The sequence below is a fragment of the Triturus cristatus genome, chromosome 7 (genome assembly GCF_964204655.1).
Source record: "Triturus cristatus chromosome 7, aTriCri1.1, whole genome shotgun sequence".
Classification (NCBI taxonomy): Eukaryota; Metazoa; Chordata; class Amphibia; order Caudata; family Salamandridae; genus Triturus; species Triturus cristatus.
This window is the reverse complement of record NC_140590.1, coordinates 563,327,156-563,348,497: the sequence shown is the minus strand read 5'-3', so window position 1 is coordinate 563,348,497 and position 21,342 is coordinate 563,327,156. Positions and strand designations below refer to the sequence as shown.

General features: G+C 42.8%; 1 protein-coding gene across 1 annotated transcript in view; it reads left to right on the top strand.

The window, feature by feature from the left end:
• The first annotated feature begins 549 nt into the window (after positions 1-549).
• Positions 550-21,342, top strand: part of LOC146810128 (proton channel OTOP2-like) — a 472,387-nt gene continuing 451,594 nt past the window's right edge. Inside the window, exon 1 of the mRNA XM_085617075.1 lies at positions 550-746. The gene's annotated coding sequence lies outside the window, so the exon portion shown is untranslated. The remainder of the gene's footprint in view (positions 747-21,342) is intronic.

Here is a 21,342-nt window from a genome sequence, read left to right as displayed (position 1 = left end):
CTTGCGGGTGAGTAGTCGCGCTCCACAAACACGTGATTGATTGATTGATTGATTGATTGCTTAACAGCTTGACACTTTGTAAATATGGCACGGTACAATGTTTTTTTTACCATGTCATGCAATGCTGCGCTGCCCACATTTATGGAACCCTGGGCCAGACGTTCTAAAGAATATAACATTTATTCCTAAATAAATACTGACTGATTCAAAAGCAGCATTATATTTTTGGTGTTCTACATAAAACAATGTACTCATCAGGTGAACTTTGAGTACCTTAGGAATCATAGCACAGAGAATTCCAGAATGGCGCATCGGTTGAAGGGCTATATCTGGGAAGACCAGGCTTTTTGTCACAGGCTCACCTCAAATGACTAGACCGAGTCACACAATGTTCACGAGGGTGAGCGAACCTGGCCCAAAAAGGATGTTCCCAGAGGCTGTTTGCTGCGTCTCGTCGACTTTTTGTTGACTGTTCCTATCACTAAACACACAGCACTGTTGTGAAATAGCATGCGTGTTTGTGGACTGGGGGGATTTAATGTTCGTTGCTTTTTGAGATATCCTTTCTGCTGGGTTTCTGAAAGGTTTCATAAGCAAAAATGCTTACATTTTGTCTTGTTTTAAGGGAAATATTATAGGAGCTGACACTAGAAGTGCAGAAACAGGTTTACTGTTTCTGCCAAGACCGCTGGAATCTCCGTTCCGTGACTGCATGCACCGGCACTGAACTTTCTGCACCACACCAGGCAAGTTTGCTATGTTACCTTACCTTGTACTTATAGGGCGTAGTTGTGATCTGGTAGTAATGTGGAATAGCCAGAGAGTGCGTGCCCACGTGGATGTGGGGTTTCCAGCAGGCCGGAGTCTGAGTCACCCGTGCTTCTGTCCACTTGTTTCTCCATGTGCCCATGTGTCTCGTGGTTGGTCGGTGCTGCTCAGTGTCTGTCCTCTCCCTGAGTACCCATGCCCACATGTGTCCTGGCATTGCTCAGCTTTCCAGAGGCGTAGCTAGAGCTTGTGGCGCCCGGGGCTATCCCTCAGATTGCCGCCCATGGCATCCGTAGTCCAGTGATTGTGTGAGGTTAAGTCTCGGACTCGAATTTTGAATCTCACCTCAGTGTCAAATTACGGGCACAAATGCTTCTCACATGTATCATTGGAATGCTAGTTTTACATTGGTCTAATAACTAGTGCAAGTAAGTGTTAACTATCTGAACTTGCAGTTGTAGAGCGCTGCGCACAGCACCCCGGGGCCACTCGCTTAAATATACTGGTGTGATTTTTTAAAAATACTTTCAAACATATTTGTCATCCTGCCTGACTGTGACCGCTATGGGCCTCTCACAGGCTTACCCGAGGCTTGCCCAGCAATCGTGCTATCACACACATGCTCACTGTGGTGGCCGGAGTCCGTGAGTCAGCTGACTCTAATGAATTTATGGTATAGGCCTGAGGCAATTGAGATTTGAGTTAGGGCCTCCCACACCCTGTTATAGTCTGGGCCCAGGTCCCATGTGGGACAGAGACAGCAGCATGGAGTTTAGAGATTCTTCTCTCCTGGTTTATTATTTGAGCTCTCTCCAAACAGCCGCAATGCCACATGTTCACAGACAGGCACTCTCATCAGCGTGCGTTGTGACTGTCACTCGAGACAGACTACTTTTGCACTTAACTGCGTGAACCTGGATCTGAAGGTGGGGTGTTGGATTTAGGGGTCTTTCGACACCTGCTGTGCTGCAGGCTTTAAACAGCAATGCAGGATGGACTGAATACCCGACTGAAGACCAAGCTGCTAATGAGCCATGGGCAGACAAAAAAAAAATTCAATCTTTGCTTGAAGTGTCGTCTGGTGTATTTACACTTGGTGTGTAACTTGTCACTCGCTGTGCGACACTAGAAATATTTATGCCAGGACATCAGGGCAGGCTCTGGTAATGCTCATGCCACTACAACTCTGAATGCCTCATGTGCACCTAGCAATGCCCCTTCTACATTGGTGGGGTCCAGTAAAGATCTGCGTTCTCTACTAAACTGTTGTCTTGTATTGTCAGTGGCTCTTATTGCACAGCTTCACTCCAGCGGTTCTACAGCCTAACCGCAGGTCCTTGCTCTTTTTGGTGTTAATTCTTAGCGGAGCTTTCAAGAGGTCCATAGCTGTCATTTTAATTATAGTCAGCTACAGCAGGCGTTTGCAGCAGTTTTGGATCTTCTAAGAGTTCTTCGTTGCTCAAATGGGTCTAATTTCTGATATTTATGTTTCCTCATCTTCATTGCTTGATTTTTGCTCGCAAGAAAGTGTCAAATGTCACTCATAAAAACACTGAAATTATGAACATGTCACACATAGCAATCTGAAACCTCGGCAGCTATGGATGGCACGTGTCATGATGTCATTTGCTAACTGCCTAACTTGGTTAGTCCCCCCCACTTCTTTTTATAGGACTTGTGCCCACTGCCCTGCCACTCACCAAAGATCCTTTCCTCCCCTCGTGACAACTGTTTAGCTCTTACCTTCCTCAGGCTCCAGTATGCCACAGTGGTGGCAGGATCTCTACCGAAGGGGTTGGTTCTGCTGCAGTCTGCAGCAAATCGCCCAGCACTGCCACTGCCACTGCCCCAGACTCAACTCATAACTGACAAGATTTCAGATTGCTATGTGTGACATTTTCATAATTTTAGTGTAATTATGAGTGACATTTCAATGACTAAGAGTGACACTTTCTCCCGAGCAAAATCAAGCAATGAAGATGAGGGAAACATATAAATATCAGAAATTACTCCCATTTGAGCAAAGAGAAACTCTTAACAGCTGCAAAGCACTAGAAAGGAAGGGAACTTAGATGCGCCAGCAGCGGTGGAGAGAAGCAGCGCCATATCTTAGGAACATGGTACTAAGGGGCAAATTCACATGCCGAAATGTGGCATTAAACAAATATTGCTAATGCCTCGCTCCGCCATTCTGAAAATGCAGGGATGCACCGTAGTCACAAGAATGCGGTGCACCCCTGTGTTTCCCCTGGCGCTGGTGCTAAATCTAGCTGCCTAGCGCCAACGCAGGCAAAATTGAACCATAATGCAAGGGGGTGTCTACCTTAGTGGGAATGTCTGTTTATGTGCAGGAAGGTGTCCCTTCCTGCACATAAACAAATCGTGATTTGTAACTTCATTATGCAGCACACATAGAAGTTGCAAATTGTCATTTTCTTTAAATGATTCATGGTGTTTTGCTGTTTCTATGTGTGCTGCACAATGCAGCGTGAAATGCGGTCTAATTTACTAGGTGGCTTTAAGCCAAGTTCAGTGGTTTAATGCCGCCTTGTAAATAAGACGAAGGGTTTATCGCCACAGGAATGTCGGAAAAAGTGACGTTCCTGGGCGATAAGGGCTTGTAAATATGCCCCTATGTTCCTCTCTCCCTTTGATGCAGCGTTTGATACACCAAAAATTTGTAATTTTTCCCTTTTGTACATGTTTCTGTCCCGGAAAACGTTTAATCTTGCAACTGTGTACTTGCCCAGATACCTCCCTGCTGCCAAAGCCATGACTGCCTTATTGCTTTGCCGTTCTCGGTGCTACATCAATTCACAGGCGCGTTATGCACCCCCACCACCTACCACCGTCCCCTCAGCTTGCCTTCCCAGATCTCTCCACCAGTCGTTATTTCTCGTAGTGCTCTCGGAGCAGCAGGCGCTAAAATTGTTCAATGAAATCGACAATGCTAATTTAACATTCACAGCCCTAAAGTACAGCAAGCCTGCATCTCAGGAGTCCCCTTTTAAAACAAGGTGCAGGTTGAAATTCGCCTCAAATTTGTTTTTCACTAACACTGTTTATCAATGCAGCTCTGCAGTGTTGCACTGGGAGGAAAATAGACCCAGGCCTGAAAATAAAATGTTGCCCCAATAGTGAATCAGAAAGCTAAAAAAGTCTCTCATGTATGCAAATTGGGACACTTTTAAAGTTGTAAAAACACGCTGTGTGCTTTGCAAGATATGGAAGACTGCAACTATTTGTGCTTTCTGAAGACCATGTTTATGCTACTGTCTGGGAAATCAACAGTAAAAACCGGCCCACAAGACCATAAAACAGGACACAAACAAAAAGCCAGCCCACACACTGACCAATCAGACAGACCATTGGGCACTGCCAGATTGCCCTATAGGCAGGCCCACTAGAATTATGCTTTTGTGTGGCTGCAGAAACTTTTCCATAATTTTAGATTTGCCATGTTTGCCACACAGTTCATCATCTTCCGCATAATCTGCAGATTTTAACACAATCTGTTTCTTGCTTAAATGATTCAAAAGCTACTAAAAATGTTGCAGCGTAGTGAAAGGCACTTTACAAGCAGGACTGGACGCCTTCCTATTGCTTATTGCTATATTTTTGTACTAAACTGGTATTAATGAGGCGCAGCCAATGCCTAGACAGTGTTACCAATTTTAAAAACTAAAGAAGTACTATTACAAAATGTGCCACATAAAGCTTCATAATTTGTCTTGTCTTGCCGCAGAATTTACTCAACCTTGCCGCATAATTCGGCCCTCTCCTGCCACACAATTTCAGGGGCCCTGCCTATGGGCCAGTCCGATCCTGCAGCTATAAAATATTGACTCAAGTTCTGCTTCGGGTAAAATTGTGTGACCACCCAGCGTACCCTTAATCAATATGCTGGTGGTAAATTACAAAATTGGTACTGTAGCCAACTGCGCACATTATACCTGATTGAGTACACTAAACTAAAAACCAGTTGAACAGCACTTTGGCTTAATGCTTGAAACTGGAATACAGAAGAATAGGCCCTCGCGGACTCAGACTAGCTGTATGGTACTGACTACTGAGAAGTGTCGGTACTCTCTAATTACTACTGCACCTCTGCCGAGAAGTGCAGGTACTCTCACTTGCGATAGAAAGCCCCGAGGGCACTCGGTACCTGCTCATTTAAAGCACTGCTTGTGCAGGTACCCCGACTTTCCCCTTACTGTGGGTGTCTGCCTCGCTGACTGTCCCTCCTGTAGGCGTCTGCCCCTCACCCAGGACCGAACCTTCCTAGCTCCCTCCACACACACACACACACGCACACCCCTCCCCCGCCCTCTGCGCAAGTTCCTCTCTTGAGGCAGGATACTTTTCCTCCACCTTCCCAGAGCACTAGTCAAGATTTTTTACCCCACTCTCAACAGGCTGGTGGCACTTACTTAGGCAGAGTCTGGAGGAGTGTGGCGGTGGCGCTCCAAGAATTGCCTCTCTCAAGGCAGTGGCTGCAGGCTTAATCAGGCCGCTACTGTGCACTGTCACTGTGACAATTCAAGTTTGCCGGCCGTCTCATTATAAAAATTTACCCTCCTGACTGCAAAGGTGCAAGCAAGTCTGGCTGCAGGCAGGTTCAGGCCATGAAAAACAGCGGGCCGCGGCAATTTGAGTTTGCCGCCCGCCTCCAGCGATAAAAGTCGTGCTGACAGCCGCACTCACGAGAGACGAGTGCGTTCACGTGACGAATCACTTCTGCCGTGCTGCGCTACATTTCAGCGCGAGGGCTGGCCAATTATGCCCAGAGCCGTCATTGGTACCGCTTTTGCGCGCTACAATGATGGCCCTGGGACGGGAACCACAACCGGATTACGTAGGTCCTAAGTGTGCTTGCTGTTCACACGCGCGGCACTGGCTGCCCATGGCGGCGGCCTTTCTAATTTATTTGAATACACGGACACTACTGTAGTAACTGACAGTAGTGTCAGCGAGTGTACAAATAAATTAGAAAAGCCTCTGCCATGGTCCGCCAGTACTCTGCGGCCGCCGCCCCCACATAGTGCCGCTTGGAGCGGACCGCCCCCACCCTAGCTACGCCAGTGCAGATTTCTGTGCTGTGAAGGGGTTTGCAGTGTCCTTATCTATTGGTGTCCCCTCCTGTGAGAAACTGGGTTCTTGTTGCAGTACCCCCCCCCAAATTTCTGCCTGTTTTTTGCTTGCAAATTTGAATGAGGGGGTACTGCGTCCCTGCTAACCAAGGTGAAGTGATGACAGACAAATGTTGAAGTAAGATCCTTTATTGCTGAGGAGCAACCACCGGTACATCCATCTTCATCAACACTGTACTGGTCTCCAACGCAGTGGAACCCTCACACACACTCAACCCATAACAATCTCCCCCACGAGCTTGCACAGCAACCATAGCCACGCAGATGCGCGACCCTTGGTTACCAAGCAACACAACACTTCCCCCTTCCTTATACAACACAATAATACTAAATATGTACAAAACAAAACATTAACATCATGAATTCCTCACTCACTGTTAACCACATAATCCTTAAGCCAGATCGGAACCTTCTTTGAACGTGCAACCCTCTGACTATTAACAGGAGGCTCAGCCGGCCTGCTCTCCACAGAACTGGGACCTGGCTCCACCGGAACCCCGGAGACCACCCCATCCCCCTCCTGGACAGCAGTAGGACGATGAGCATCCACATCCTCATAACACTCAGAAGAAAAAGGAGATGACGCATTCAATTCATCTTCCAGCCAGTCAGATTTGTAAGGACCACTCTCCCTCAAGTTCTTACCGGATTTCCCCTGATAGTCCATAGCAACCCTCTTTAAATTCCAAACCTCACCATTTTTGAGTTTCACAGCATTGTGGAGCACCTCAACTACATCCTCGGCATCAAAGAAAGCGCTCTCACCCTTGCAAACAAACCCTGGCTTTCTCACTCTTACCCAATCTCCCACTTCAATTTCAACAGGCTTGGTAGAATGCTTACTATTATAATAATCACTGTTCTTTTTCTGAATACGTTGCATCCTGTCCCACACTTCTTCCTTTGACCAGTTCATTACTCCAGATGGAAATAACCAACCTGGGTTGAATTTTGAACGAGGCTTACGACCCCGCATCAAGATAAATGGAGGTAACCCCGTTACTTCTGTAGCAGTCACCCGATAAGCCCAGACAGACTTCCCTACTTGCGAGATCCAATCATGTGCATTACTAGACGCAATTTGAATTATGCCTTTTAACACACGGTTCAACCGTTCCACCATACCATTCCCGCTAGGGTTATACAATGAAGTCGTCCTATGTTTAATCCCCAGTTTTGCAAAATACTCCTTAGCCATATTGGAAACAAATTGGACACCATTGTCACTAATTAAGGACGATGGAATACCCTCAGAAGAAAAGACTTCATCCAGGAATTCAAGGACCGCCACTGTATCAGCCTTATTCACAATTTTTACTACTGGCCAACGAGAGAAAAGATCCATAAGAACCAAATATACTTCTGAGACACACCATCTTGATCTTTAACAGGTCCCAAAATATCAATAGCCACAGAATCCCATGGCTCCTTTGCGCCAATAGTCTCAGACATAGGGGGTCTAAATGTCTTAAGGGACTTGTCCGCATTCCCACATGTAGTACAATTCCTGACCACTCTCTCTGTTTCAATATCTAGACCAGGCCACCAAAATAACCTTTTAATTACAGACTTGGTTCTGGAAATGCCTGAGTGACCCTCATGGCACAATTCCACAATAGACGAAAGTAAATTCTCAGGGGGAACCACTCTTTCACCTCTTAGTAATACCCCATCACAAAAAGATAACTCCGATCTAATCTCCCAAAAGGGCTTCAACAAGTTGGGAATACTATCCTTACGTGGCCAACCATTCAAGGAAAAGGATACCACTTTGGACAATGTCTCATCCTTATTGAACTCAGAATTCCATTCCTCTCTATCAATAGCCGAACGACCCTGGCTATGAATTAAAGCCACTTGGAAATCATTCCATACCTCGTCCTCTCATTTTTCCAGACTGACTGGCATCCTGGATAAAAAATCAGCTACTCTCCCTCACGAGCTTGCACAGCAACCATAGCCACGCAGATGCGCGACCCTTGGTTACCAAGCAACACAACACAAGGTCTCCAGTACCAGTGTTCTTTCCCTAAAACTGCACCACAATTGGCATAACTTCAGCACCCTCTATAAGTCCCTAGTAAAGTGTACCCCTGGTACCTAGTAAATAACAACAAGATGCTAATACTGCAAATATCTTCATTCCTCTCTATCAATTATGAGAATGCATTTTGAACCAAACAAAATGAACCTTAGACGATATACTTTGTCAAATGAATAAATCAATTCTTTAATATAGTATTCATTTAGTTGACCTTCCAATTTGTAGATCAATCAGAGACTTTGAAAAAACACTTAGTGGACAATACTGTGCTGAATTTGCAGACCATCACGTTCAGTCATTCGCTTCACTTTAACTCATTTATTCTCATGCACACATTCATTCATTCAGAAACATACGAAAGCTTAATTCATCAAATACATTCAAACAGAATCATAAAACCTTTTCATAAAAACCACAGAAGAAAAGGCTAAACAATATCAATCTGATATCTAACACTTTTGAAGAGATTTTAAATTCTTGTGGTCAAAAGAGCAAGGTCTACGCGTTTCGAGTCCCCATAAATACTAGGGCTCTCATCAGGACCTGTAGGCTAGAAACAAAAAGAAGAAATAATTCAGTATATCTAGACGCCCAAAACATCTTTTCACAAGTGTGCACATAGTACACTGAGCTTGTTACCTCTGATAAGTAGAGAGTAGATCAGCCGATCTACAAAACAGGTAGTTCTGAAAATAACGAGATCAGAAGGAATAGTGTCAAATGATTTGTGAGAAAAATGTTACAGTCAAACATTCATCCTTCTGATTCACATATTACTCACATGGTGTGTATTTTAACTTGCGTCTTTTATGGAAAACCTGGGTAAGGATTAGAAAAGAGTTTTAACTACTAATCTGGTCAAGTACTAAAGTTCAATAAGACAAATTGAGTATTCATAGGCTTACTTGCAGAAGCGGAAAATATGTGGTCCGTAGTGGAGGGCAGTTAGCCGAACAAATTTCTTTTGTGCTAGAGAAAGGAGGTACGAGCAAATTATCAGCATCGTGACAGTAGCGGTAAAACAGTGCGTTTGCACACACCGGTGTATCATTTACCTTGAAAGCCGAGGGCGCGAGGATCAGTCAGGTAGATTCGCTGGTCTTTAGTAATAATTTCTTTAATGACGCACTACAAGAAGAGTACGGTAGTTTAGTTTAAAGGGCTTAGAGTATTTTGAATCTAAATGTTATTTTCAGGTTGAAGAAAGGGGACGTGAGGACCATACCTGGAGGCAGCCAGTTTGTTTGTTCGCTCTCTCCGTCTATCGAGTCCGGGAGTTCCGTTCACGTGACATCAAGGCTGGTTATGTATGCGGAAATGAATGCCGGTAAATCATGGAAGAAAGACTGCACTTTCGATGCATCTTTTTTCTTTTTGAAATCTGAATTAATTACAATATATAAGCAGGATAATTTTACAAAGACACTGCTACATTTTAAAGTGCGATGTTAGTGCTTAAAGACTGAATTTAAGCATGAGAGATGATTCACAGAACTGCCGTTTTTTCAGGCGATAGATAGGCATCATCCAAGGTTCACTACAAATTCATTACAATGAATCATATATGGTGGTAGTGTTTTTTAAGAAAAAGAAGGAAGGCCCTTCTTGTATTTGGTGTTGAAACCTGCAAAAATGTTATCGAAACTCGTATAGACAAAGGTCACAGAGAATCCTTCTTCTACAGTGATGTGAATGGACACAAACGGTTTACATAAGTTAAGTTAGTTTGAAAAGTTCTGAAAGTTCGTTCAGGCCATTAGTGGCTGTGTTGAATTTCAAAATCAACATCGCTTCGCGTCTTGACAATTTTAGTTCAAGATCTCCTCCTCTCTCATCTTGTTCCACTTTTGAGATGACTGTCCATATTAGATCTTTAATTGAATGATTATTGGTTTTCCAGTGGTTAACCAGTGGCGCTGTTTGGATGTTTTTGTTAATCCTTGATTTGTGTTGGGAAACTCTTAGTCGGATTTCTTGGCTTGTTTTCCCTATATACAACAAATTGCAAGGGCATCGTATTCCATAAATAACGAATTTGCTTTTACAGTTCGTGAAAGATTCATGTTTCCAATAGATGGAATTATGTTTGAAGAGGAAACCTTCTTCAGTGGATGCACAACACACACAAGTGCCGCATTTATGATGCCCACGTAGTGGTGGGAGTCCAACATAGTCTCGTATAGTGTTCTGTTTTGTTTTAGGCATGGCAGCCCGAACAATTTGATTTGCAATATTGCGATCTTTTTTTAAAGCAAAAAGGGGGTTCTGTCTAAGTGATTGATCGATGTTCTTGATCAAGTGCCAGTTTTGATTAATGACTTTTTTTTACTCATGTTAGAATTGGGACAAAAAGTCGAGACACAGACGATTCTGTCAAGTGGCGGTTTAACATTTTTTTCAAGGAGCGCTTCTCTTGGAGTAAACCAAGCTCTTTTCAACGACCTTTTGAGCAATTTTTTGGCGTATCTTCGTTGTTTTAAGTTGTCCAACAGTTTAGATGCATGTAACATATATTCATCTTTGAAGAAGCAGTTGCGCCTAATACGCAAAAATTGCCCGTAGGGTAGATTATCTTTTAGGTTCCTGGGCTGATTGCTCGTAAAATGTAACGCTTTATTGCGGTCAGTTGGTTTTTTGAATAAGGTGGTGACCAAGCCATCTTCTGTGGGGTACACCTCTACATCCAGAAATGGGATCTTGACTTTTGAGTAGTTGAAGCTGAATTTTATGTCCTCTGTACGGTCATTTAGCCAGCAGTGGAATTTTTTAAGGTTATCTTCTGAACTTGTCCAAGTCATAAAAATGTCATCTATATAACGCATCCAGTTGCCAACATGTTGGAAAAAGGGGTTGTTATTATAGATGAATCTTTCCTCGTACTGTGCCATGAAGAGTACCGCTAGTTCTGGTGCGAAGGGACAGCCCATCGCGACTCCTTTGACTTGGTAATAAAAAACTCCATTGAAGTTGAATTTTTTTTTCTTTAGGGCGAAGTTAGCTAGATCCATAATGAACTCACTGGGCACCTTAGTGGGTCTTTCTCTACTTTACAAATGTGAGCATATAACAGCCAGGCCATCATCCTGGGGTATCTGAGTGTATAGAGAAACTACATCCAATGTGACAAGATAATGTGAGTTTTGTTCAAACTTTATTGGTACCAGTTTATTAATGAAATCGGTGGTGTCTCGTAGAAAGGATGGGACTTCTCACTAAAAAAGAATATGAGTTTCTACAAAACAGCAATCCAAGAACACCCTTATTTTATGTTCTCCCTAAAATACACAAACATCAAACAGCACCTCCAGGAAGACCTATAATTTCAGGTTGTGATTCTTTAATAGAACCAATTTCCAAGTTTGTAGACCATTTTCTCAAACCTTTCATCTACGAAGTCCCATCCTTTCTATGAGACACTATAACCCCATGTGTGGACATATATGCATGAGCAGATATGACCATACAATATAAAGTCCTTTCTTGGATATTGTAAGTGCGCAGGGAAGTCATAGAGAGTACATGGGCTGGATACTTGTCATTACATGTTTACTAGCTTCATGATGGCTTCACTGTACCCGAAGATGTTTTAGTTGATTTGGCTTCAGTACCTAAAGTCATCAGAAGGTTGTACACAAGAGATACCACACCTCCAGAAAACACCTCACAGCTGAATATGAAAAAGTTTAAAACTCACAGATTTTGAACTCTTATACTTCTGCTGCACCTACTTGGGTTTTCTGAATAATAATTGAAAATTTCCAGCACAGAATTGAGAAAAGCTTCAATATCTATTTTAGAGGAAATTTGAGTTATCCAAGTTTTAGTGTCATATTCTACAAATGGATTGAAATTCATAAGAGATGGAACTGGCAAAAGAGTGGTATAAATTCTGATTAGGAATGGTGAGTGGCAGAGAGTTAATCAGTATATACTTATACAGTGTAACGCCTTCTTGTGTCAAGGTGAATCTCTTACCCTTCTCCAAGATTCTGAAAATGATGATGAGACGATACGTCAACCTGGATATCAGCACTGATCCCTGGGACATCAAACAGCAGGAGGGCCTTCAAACTGCAGAAATAAGATGGAAGACAAACAACAAATAAACAAACAAAAGAAACTGAGCCCTCGACAGAGTCTGACCAGAAGGGGAAGCAGGAATGGAGAAAACTAGAAACATTATTTATGCAAGCCCGGGTGGATGAACTAGGCAGGAGCAAACTAGTGTGTTTAGAATGAGAAATAAGTTTTGCTTATGTGACACAGTAAACTCTGGCATGCAGCACGCATGAACACAGCAAACCGTAGCAAAGTATGTCTACAGGAGGGATAGATCATGCAGAATTAATGCATTCAGGTAGGATCAGTCATGCACCAGTTCAGTCATTTTGAAGGGCCCCTTAAGGAAGCTCGGAGCTTCTCTCTTTCAAACCATCTGTGTGGGGTAGAGTTAGTTTCAATTTTATTTCGATTCTTCAGACCATAAAAGCATGTTAAAACACTGTACACAAAACAATATAATTGCATTGTCAAATATAATATTAGTTCAATGAAATAATTAAAATTCATGAAACAGCTTTTGCCAATAGGAAATCTAATAAAACAGATAAAAGGAAGGTGCCCCCACGCACAGTACATCATCAATTTTGGCGAATAAAAAGCCAAATGGGATGTTTTATAAAAAAATAAATATAACAGAAGTCACATTTTCATTTAAAAAGAACAATAATACAATTTTCAAACCATATTGACCCTGGGGCCCCAAGGGGTCGCATGTACATAAGCTAGTCAATTATAAGCAAAAGTGCATATCAAATTAGAACAATGCTCCCTGCTTTTTTCCCATATAACCACACTATGTAGATGTATGGGCTAACTCCATATACCACTACCTGACTAGTGTCCCATCTCAGGATATGATAAGCCACCCGATATGACCTGACACCCCAGAGAGTACACAGCGGTTGGATCTATCTCCGCCTGGCATATACGGGACAGATAAATAGAACATGTTCAGCATCCTCAATGGCATGTTTCCAAAAATCACAGACTGGGAGGATAGTTTAGTAGCACTTCCATCTATGAGTAAAGTTTTGACTTGAAGTGTTCCCAGTCTGAATTTAATGTACAGTGTATGGGCTGGGAGAACTTTACAGGCCAAGAGAGCTTCTACCAACCCCACAGAGCTCACTTTTAGGCGGTGTTCATGTATTCTCTTATCCCAAAAAGCACCTTTAATAAGGGTTATTCCAACGGTTGCTCAAGCCTAGGTCAATAAGATAGAATTTGACATGCTTTAGCCAGGGGAGAATATGAGCGTTTCTGTGGCACATGATGTCCTCCATGGCTAGCCTATAATGAAGGAAATCGGGAATCGACCACAGCTTCACCCAGCAGAGGAGCGGTTTAACCATGCTAAGTCTCCCACCCTTTCTTGTCTCATGTCGTGAAAGAGTGGGAGGGTGGGTGTGCTCTATAGGAGGTTAAATAGAGATCTCAGGAAATTATTTTTCTTGGTGATCAGTTCTTTAATGTAAATTCCCCAGACTACAGCATCATATAGAGCAGCAGCCTGTGCGATTGCCCCTCATACCTCTATGGCTGGAGTTACAGACTTAGGGGTGGTTGCTCCATACCTTTTGGTGATGACAGAGTGTAAAAGAACCACCTCACTCTTTCGTGTATGAACTTTCCATATCCTGTTCTTATCGATACAAATCCCCAGGTGGTGGAAATTACCTACTACCTGGGGATACTCCCCATTCAGCTGGAAGTTCCTTCTGTGGGTTTTATGCAGGTTAAGTACCAAAATCTTCGTTTTGGAGGTGTGGGGGAATAAATATGGTTGGCGATCAGATAAAAAACCTCTGAGGATTAAATGACTTGTGCAACTACATACACTTCCATCTCAAATGATGTAGAGAGAATTATAAATAATGATAAAAAATGGCACATTCTCAATTTTGGGAAAATGCACTTGCAAACAGCTCTGTTTGATTTGAAGAGCTCAAGTAACTTGAGAGTCACCTTGGTCCACACCAGATGATGGGACCGTGCAGATTCTCCACTCCAAAATGGAATCTTGAAAATTCCAAAGTTCATGGGACACATTCCCGTGTGATGACTGTAATGTTTGCCTTCTCACAAAGAAATTGAAAAAAATTTAATTGGGCTACCAGGAAATGGCACCTTTCAGGGAGATACCAACTACAAAACAAAGAAGTGTGTATACCTAATTGTATGCCTGTGTAACTTGTGAAATATAGGAATGACAGCACAACCTATACAAGTCAGAATCAGTGAACATAGGAGCCAGATCTGAAGCTGCCGCACAGTAAGTTCTGGCTGATCCTAGAGAGACTACAAAATGGCCAAGATGTTCAAAGAAGACTTTTGATGAAGGAACTGAGATGGGTATTCAAACTTCCCACAGACCTAAAGAGACTCACTGATGAGATCCAGTAGACAGTGCTGTCAAACCATTAAATGCATAGCTTTCCATCCTTACCTATTTGATGCATTATTACAACTTATGGGTAAAGCCTCTGTGCGTAATATGGTCTCTTCTCCCGGTTCTGGACAGTAAACAGATGATGGATTGCTTTGGTCATAGTCCTCCGGAAGGTGTTTATTCCACAACATCAGTAAACTACGATGGGGGTGTGGATATTTTTTGTTACTGTGCAATGAACAAGAACATCTTGTTTTTCTTATTTTCATTAAGGCCGTTCCAAAATGTTGTCTCTACCGCTGTCCTTTTTAGAAATTAACATAAATTGGACTACAGTACTCTTGTCCATTTGTTATACCCATGGTTTTGAATTAATGAAATCTTGGACTCATAAAATCCATTGGGATTGACCAGCATACATGCTCCTCTCAAATATGGCGCATAGAGAGGTATCCCATGTTCTCCATATTCACTGAGATGGTTTAAAACATTGGCATGAGTAATTACTAAACAACATCTTTTATGTTGAATAGAACTCCCCCTTTTTCACACCAAAAATACCTAGACATGAAAAAAATAGAATTTTAGAAACCACAAAGACCAGTTTTGTTTCTAGAATCGATATTCACTTTGGCCCACACGCATCATTTCAAGATGGAGCGAACGTTACGGGTGGCTGTAATGATGTATTGACATCATGTCCACCACGCTTCCGGCAGTACCAGACTCATCGGTTCCAAAGGACTTCCCTGAAGATCGAGGGCATTTCCAGGAACCTCAGTAGTGGGGTAGGACATCCACCATACTCCTTCCACACCAAAGTAAGTCTGTGTCTGTACTTTTCTCCTGAAAGGCCTACTCAGGATTGACTGCTATTATGTGGATTCCTTTTCAAGTCCTCTTCGTATTGCATATTTATTCCTTTACACAGTTGAGTTAAGGGCCAGCTGCTCCGAGCTTCCCTAAGGGGCCCTTAAAATTGTCCAAACTGGTTTGTGATTGATTCTACTTAATGCATTAGTTGTGCATGTTTTTATGATCGCTACTGTAGACACACTACAGTTACTACAGTTAGCTGTGTTCATATGTGCCGCATGCCAGAATTTATTGTGTCACACAAGTAAAATGTATTTCTCACTCTAACCGTGCTAGTTTGCTAAAATGAGCGTCTGTACATGTTGTTTTCTTGTCTCCTCTTTTTCCTACAGGTCATGGGGGGTATAACAAAAGCTTTCTAAATGGTAATCCTTACTTTTGATTACCATATTACCTGAGAATTACAGCATTATTGCCTGGATACTTTCCTCAGTGTTTTGTTTTCGGTATTGAGACCCAGCCTAGTAAATTAGGGTTCTATTATCCTTAGTCCTAAAGAAATGCCTTTGATCCTACAAACGACTAGGGCATTAAACATGTCAACCAAACTGTGAAACCAAACAGGGGCGGTTCCTCCCTTGGATCGTTGAACTACTGGAATTTTGGACCTCTTACCTCCATTTTAATTATGCATTATAAATAAAAATGTAAGTTTTAGAACTTGACCATGGCATTGCATCAGTGTTTATTTCATGCCCGCAGGATATCATGGGCCCGCGGCAGTCTGCAGTCAGTCTCAGCCATGGACATCAGCGCTGTGAAGTGGGTGGGTGGGTGGGGTTTAATTTTGATGGACAGTCTCACACACACACACACACACACACACCAGTAGTAGTATACTGGAGCAGGTGAGCGGAGAGTACAGGGCACCTAGACCCAGGATGCGCATGTCAGGTTGGGGCAGCTGCCTTTCTCTGGCCAGCCCGACATGCGCACTGGAGCCTTCCCTGCACTGCTCATTAGTGAGCAGGGGTTGCTCAAATCCATAGACCCCCAGTCTCCTAATGAGCGTTGAGTTTAGTCGCTCAAGCCAATCTTGGCAGTGCTCTCCTGCTGCATAACAGCAAGGGAGCAGCGTCTGATTGGCTGCCAGACGTGGGTATTAGAAATAGTCAAGGCTCTTTGGCCCTCGGGTGCAGATAGCAAGGGGTGGAAGGCTCATGACCAATCACTATATCCCTTATTGTGATGCCATGCAGTGATTGGACATGTTTGCCATTGCTGGGCAGAGCTGAGGTCAGTGCATTGTTTTCCACAAGGGGTGGGAGGGAGAGACCATAGGTTGACCACACCTTGTGACCTCTGCTGTGGCCAGGCTTAATTTTTGTTGTGCTGATGACTCCGTCCAATCCTAGCGTGATAAAACGGAGATCTGTTTGAACCCCAGTGGAGTCTATCTAGGCATCTACTAAACGAGTCTGTGTGAGTTCTGAGTTGCCGTGATGTAGGGAGCACCAGCCCGTCGTATTTTGAGCTTGGTATGTAACTATGTGCAGTGCGTTAAATGGGCCGGTACCCACCGGTACTGAGTACCGGCACTTTTTCATTTTCTCCGATTGAGTACCGGCACTTTTCCTTGAACAAGGAGAGTACAGGTACTCACAAGGGCTTGGCTTTGACGTAGATGTTGCTTGTTCTTCGATCACCTCGGCAGCACTTTAAATTTTTAGTCACTTTGGAAGCCTGGGCTGGGCCAAAAGACAGCTGCCCTTGTACACAGATCTGCATGTTTTACTCTGGAAGTCATCAGAGCAGAGGTGTGGATGGCTTCACAGAGGTTAGTTTATCCTTTGTTCTTACACAGCAGGCGCGGACAGGAGGCTGTAAAACCTAATGGGAGAGGGTGTGAAAGGCATTGTTCACTTTAACACAGGGCTTCAATGAAGCTCCTGTAGCAGAAATTGCTATATGTAAACTGCTGCCGTTAGACCTTTTAACACACATTTGCCAGTACATTTATCACAAGACAAGATGTTGAGCACTAAGTAAAAGTCAAATACTTGATAGTGAGCAACTACAAAACGCATACAAGCATTTTTTCCATTAAAAAAAATATTGTTGCCTGCGGTGGGTATTTTCAATATGCCTGGAAAGAACAAAAAGTTTGCACATGCTTTTACTATCTCTAACCATCAGTCCACAACTAAATTGCCTATTTGCATGTGTAAATAATATGGGATCTCGTTATCAAACTCACTGATCCCTGTTCATCAACCTTGAACGGAAGAGAAGCCAGTGAAAAATGTGATATGAACAGAGATGTTTGCAGCTAGCTAGCGCTAAACCATCTGGGCTTACATGCCACAAGGAAGTATACAGCTGTATTTTTATCAAAAGCATATAAATGTAATTCATGACTAGGTACATGCGTGTAAGTTGCACTCATGATTGGATGCCAAAAGCAGGAAAACAGAATTTCTTCTCCTATTTTGTGCCCCCCCAGGTGGTCTTTGATACAAGTTATTTTGGTACAAGCACAGAAAACAAATGTAGTTTGTAATAAGCCCTTTCTCCTGACTGGGACTTCATGTCCGTAGTCATACTTCGATTCAGACAGACCCTCTTGCCATTTGTAATGTGATGTAAACGTCTGTTGCTTTCCTAAAATATTTATTTAATCGACAGTTCAAAATGCAAGAATACATTCAACATTTACTATATTGTGTATATGAGGCATCTAATATACGTTATTATCTAAATTAACATACCTGGGCTTGCCCTAAATACTGAAAAGGGGAAACATCCTTTACCACGCAACCATTACAACGCGGTATGGTTACATCGTGGTTTTAACAACGCAAGTCGTTACACCGACTTGCACTGGAGGGCGCTGTAGGCTAAGGAATAGTGTGAATTACTTTCCAACACCTTCCCTACTGTACGTAGACTGGAGTTGGAATAGTAATTCACACTATTCCTATGTCCAGCGCCCTCCAACGCAAGTCGATGTAACGACTTGCGTTGTTAAAACCGCGATGTAACATACCGCGTTGTAATGGTATGCGTTATTACATCATACATCCACTGAAAAGTAATGTCAACAAAAGATTTTAAATCAATTGAAATTATCTGACACAGATGTCTTTTTCATCATGTGTGTTGTGTTAAAAATAATGGTGTATATTTTAATTACACCGAGTGTATTCAGATAACCCAGTAGATACCTTTAATCATCTAATATCACATATTCAACATGTTTACTCTGTCCACTACTTCTTTTCAACCACGTAAAATGGAATGTTGAAAGGTTGAGCCACCAGCAGCAATTTCGCCAGTGTCTCTGGGTCGACATTCCTCATCCTGTGGCAGCGAGAGAGGGAATATGCTGCTTTCTTGTCCCTTGGAAAGCAACTCTGGTTTCCATTTTAGACAGAAACATACACTAGTGCCGAGAATGAACAGAGTGTCTGATGAATTGCTCTCATTTTTGCAGGTTAGTATATTCACTAATCATAAGAAACAGGAAGTCGGGCCTTTCTCTTAAGTAAGTAAGATTGGTACACCAGGAGTAGCAATAAAATGAATAACTGTGGTGGGTAATTTACTCACCATAAAATTGCTTAGAGGGTCATTGTGCCTGCTGGAAAGCACAGCATGCAACAAGTAGATCAGAGATTTTGCATTTTTTTTATATTTAAGTAGATATCTCAGTGGGATACTGCTTTTGTTGCATAGATCCTTGTCTTACCTGTAGGTCACAAGTTAACATCCTTGGCATATATCTTAGTTGATTGTGCTGCTGCAGCAAGGATCTGCATTCAACAACAAGGCATATATATAGAAGCTAACTGTTTTTTCCCGATTCTTTTAATTGTTTAAGGTTGCTGAAAAAGGGTTACTTTGGGTAGTAATAAACACTGATTGGTAAGTGCTATATAAATGGTTATTAGTGTAAAAAACGAATGGAGAGAAGCATCTGGTATTCTAACAATGCATGCAGATTTCTTGCATAAAAAGATGAAAAGGTCAAAACGTAGCCCCGCCCCTTGTTCTGCCTTTAGCACCGCCCTTATGCCCACCCCAAACATCACCCCCAGTCTATCCCTCCTTTTGATGAGTACCTGCACTTATTTTTGTCCATTTAAAACACTGCCTATGTGACGTGTTTAAAACACATGCAAAGAAAGCTTCATGTGTACGTCCTACGTGTATGTAAGGGATTAATTGCTATTGGGCTGAGTGTGTCTGTGAGTTTCGGGCCGGCACGGTGCAATGCACATATGCATTTATTTGCTGCACCTGCATGACCGTTTGTGTGGGTCACGGGTGCACTGCAGCATTGGGTACAATGACACCCGGCTGAGCTCCATTTTGTGCCTGCGCCCGCACTGGGCAAGGATTTCACTAGGGAAATGGGATGCACGAATGACGTGGATCTGCGCCTGCCAAATGCTTCCAATATTCATGAGCATGGGAGTTGTGTGTGTTCCCATTAATTTTGACACAAATCATTACGGTTTGTGTACGCAAAAATGTGATTTTTATCAATGTGCTTGCGCATATATGAAGAACAACATTTGTGAATTCAGGCCCTCTGGTTTACTTTATTACAAATTATTTACCAAAATGGTGTCACTAATTGTTTTGAAAATGTATTAATGTAGGGGTTAGTCTGCATAAAACAGTTCTTTGCGTGTGTATATATATATTATGCATTAAGTTAGCGCAGCTGTACCAAAGTGTCCGAGATGCGATTGACAGTTAGCCTGACTTTAACAGCCCACAGTGACTTCTTGAAAACAACAATGAAAACAACATTAGAGTTCGGCATCTTTGTGATGTCAATTAAAATCCCCGTCATGGCTATTGGTTCAGGTTGTTATGCTTTGAAAGCATGTTCAAAACTAGGTTAATCAGAGAGGTGAAAAGTCTGCTGAAATTCCAAAGTACTTCCTTATTGGTTCGAAGGCTTGCAGCGTTTTGTCTCTAGGATTGCAGGCAGCACGTGGCTCCGAACCTTTTGAGGGCGAGTCTTGTCTTGTAGTGAGTGCACTTGATTTCTTTGTCTGCTGCTGTCTGCCTGTGTGTCTTAGCTTCAGCGTGCGGGCATCGTGCCTCGTGCAATGCGCACAGGTATCCCCATCAGTCCTCATCCACATTAGTGGTAGTTTTGCTTCATACCGGATATTTTGTACAGGCCGAGTAAGGACACTGGGACCAATATATACCACAGCAGTCTCGTCACCCCCTCACCTCTTTGTGTGCCAAACGTTGCTTGCACAAGGGTGCAGAGTGCGAACTGCAGAAGAGGGGGTGGGGGGAGATGGAGTTGAAGGGTACGACCGCCCCATCTGAAATGCTTCAGCTAAAGTGTAAGGCACGAGTCTCCTTGTGCTGTAAACCGAGGAAGGGCAAACAGCTAAACCAAGCCTTCTTGCCTGGGTGCCCCCTTCCCAGAAAGAAATGTAACTGTGCACAACTGGTCAATCTGCAAAGGTTAAGGGTGCTTGGAAGCCCATATTGGCTTTTATTGATCGAATCACTTGATGCTCCCTGATACACCTTCATTCTTTTTGAGGGTTACTGTTAGGGACCTGCAAGCTAAACTGGGAAGACTGTGCTATTAAAAGAAGTTATAAAAACAAACTGCACTACGTAGAGTCTGCACAAAGATCTATAGAACACTTTTTATCTTAATCCTTTTTGTGAATTCTGTAGCACTAGCAGCCTATTTTATATTGTATGTAATGTGAGTTTAAAATAATGACTTATATGTACACAGTGCTTCTGTCACAGACTGGGACCTTGTAACCTTGTAGCACTAAACATATACAAGTCACTATTCCCCACTGCACCAACCAATAGATGTTTCATAATGCTCAATAGTGCTGCATTTCCAACTGATTAACATAACTTGTATTTAATTTTCATTTAAGCTGTGCGTTATTTTAAATGTAGTTACAAGAGGGTGAAAGAAGGAAAAAAGTTACATAGTATGTTGTTTTATAGCCATGTCCACATGCTCAGTCATTCCACCTCACAGGAGGCCTGCGTTTGCTTTCATCTCCATATGTGTACTGCTCACACGCAGTGCAGTTCTCTAACATGAACCA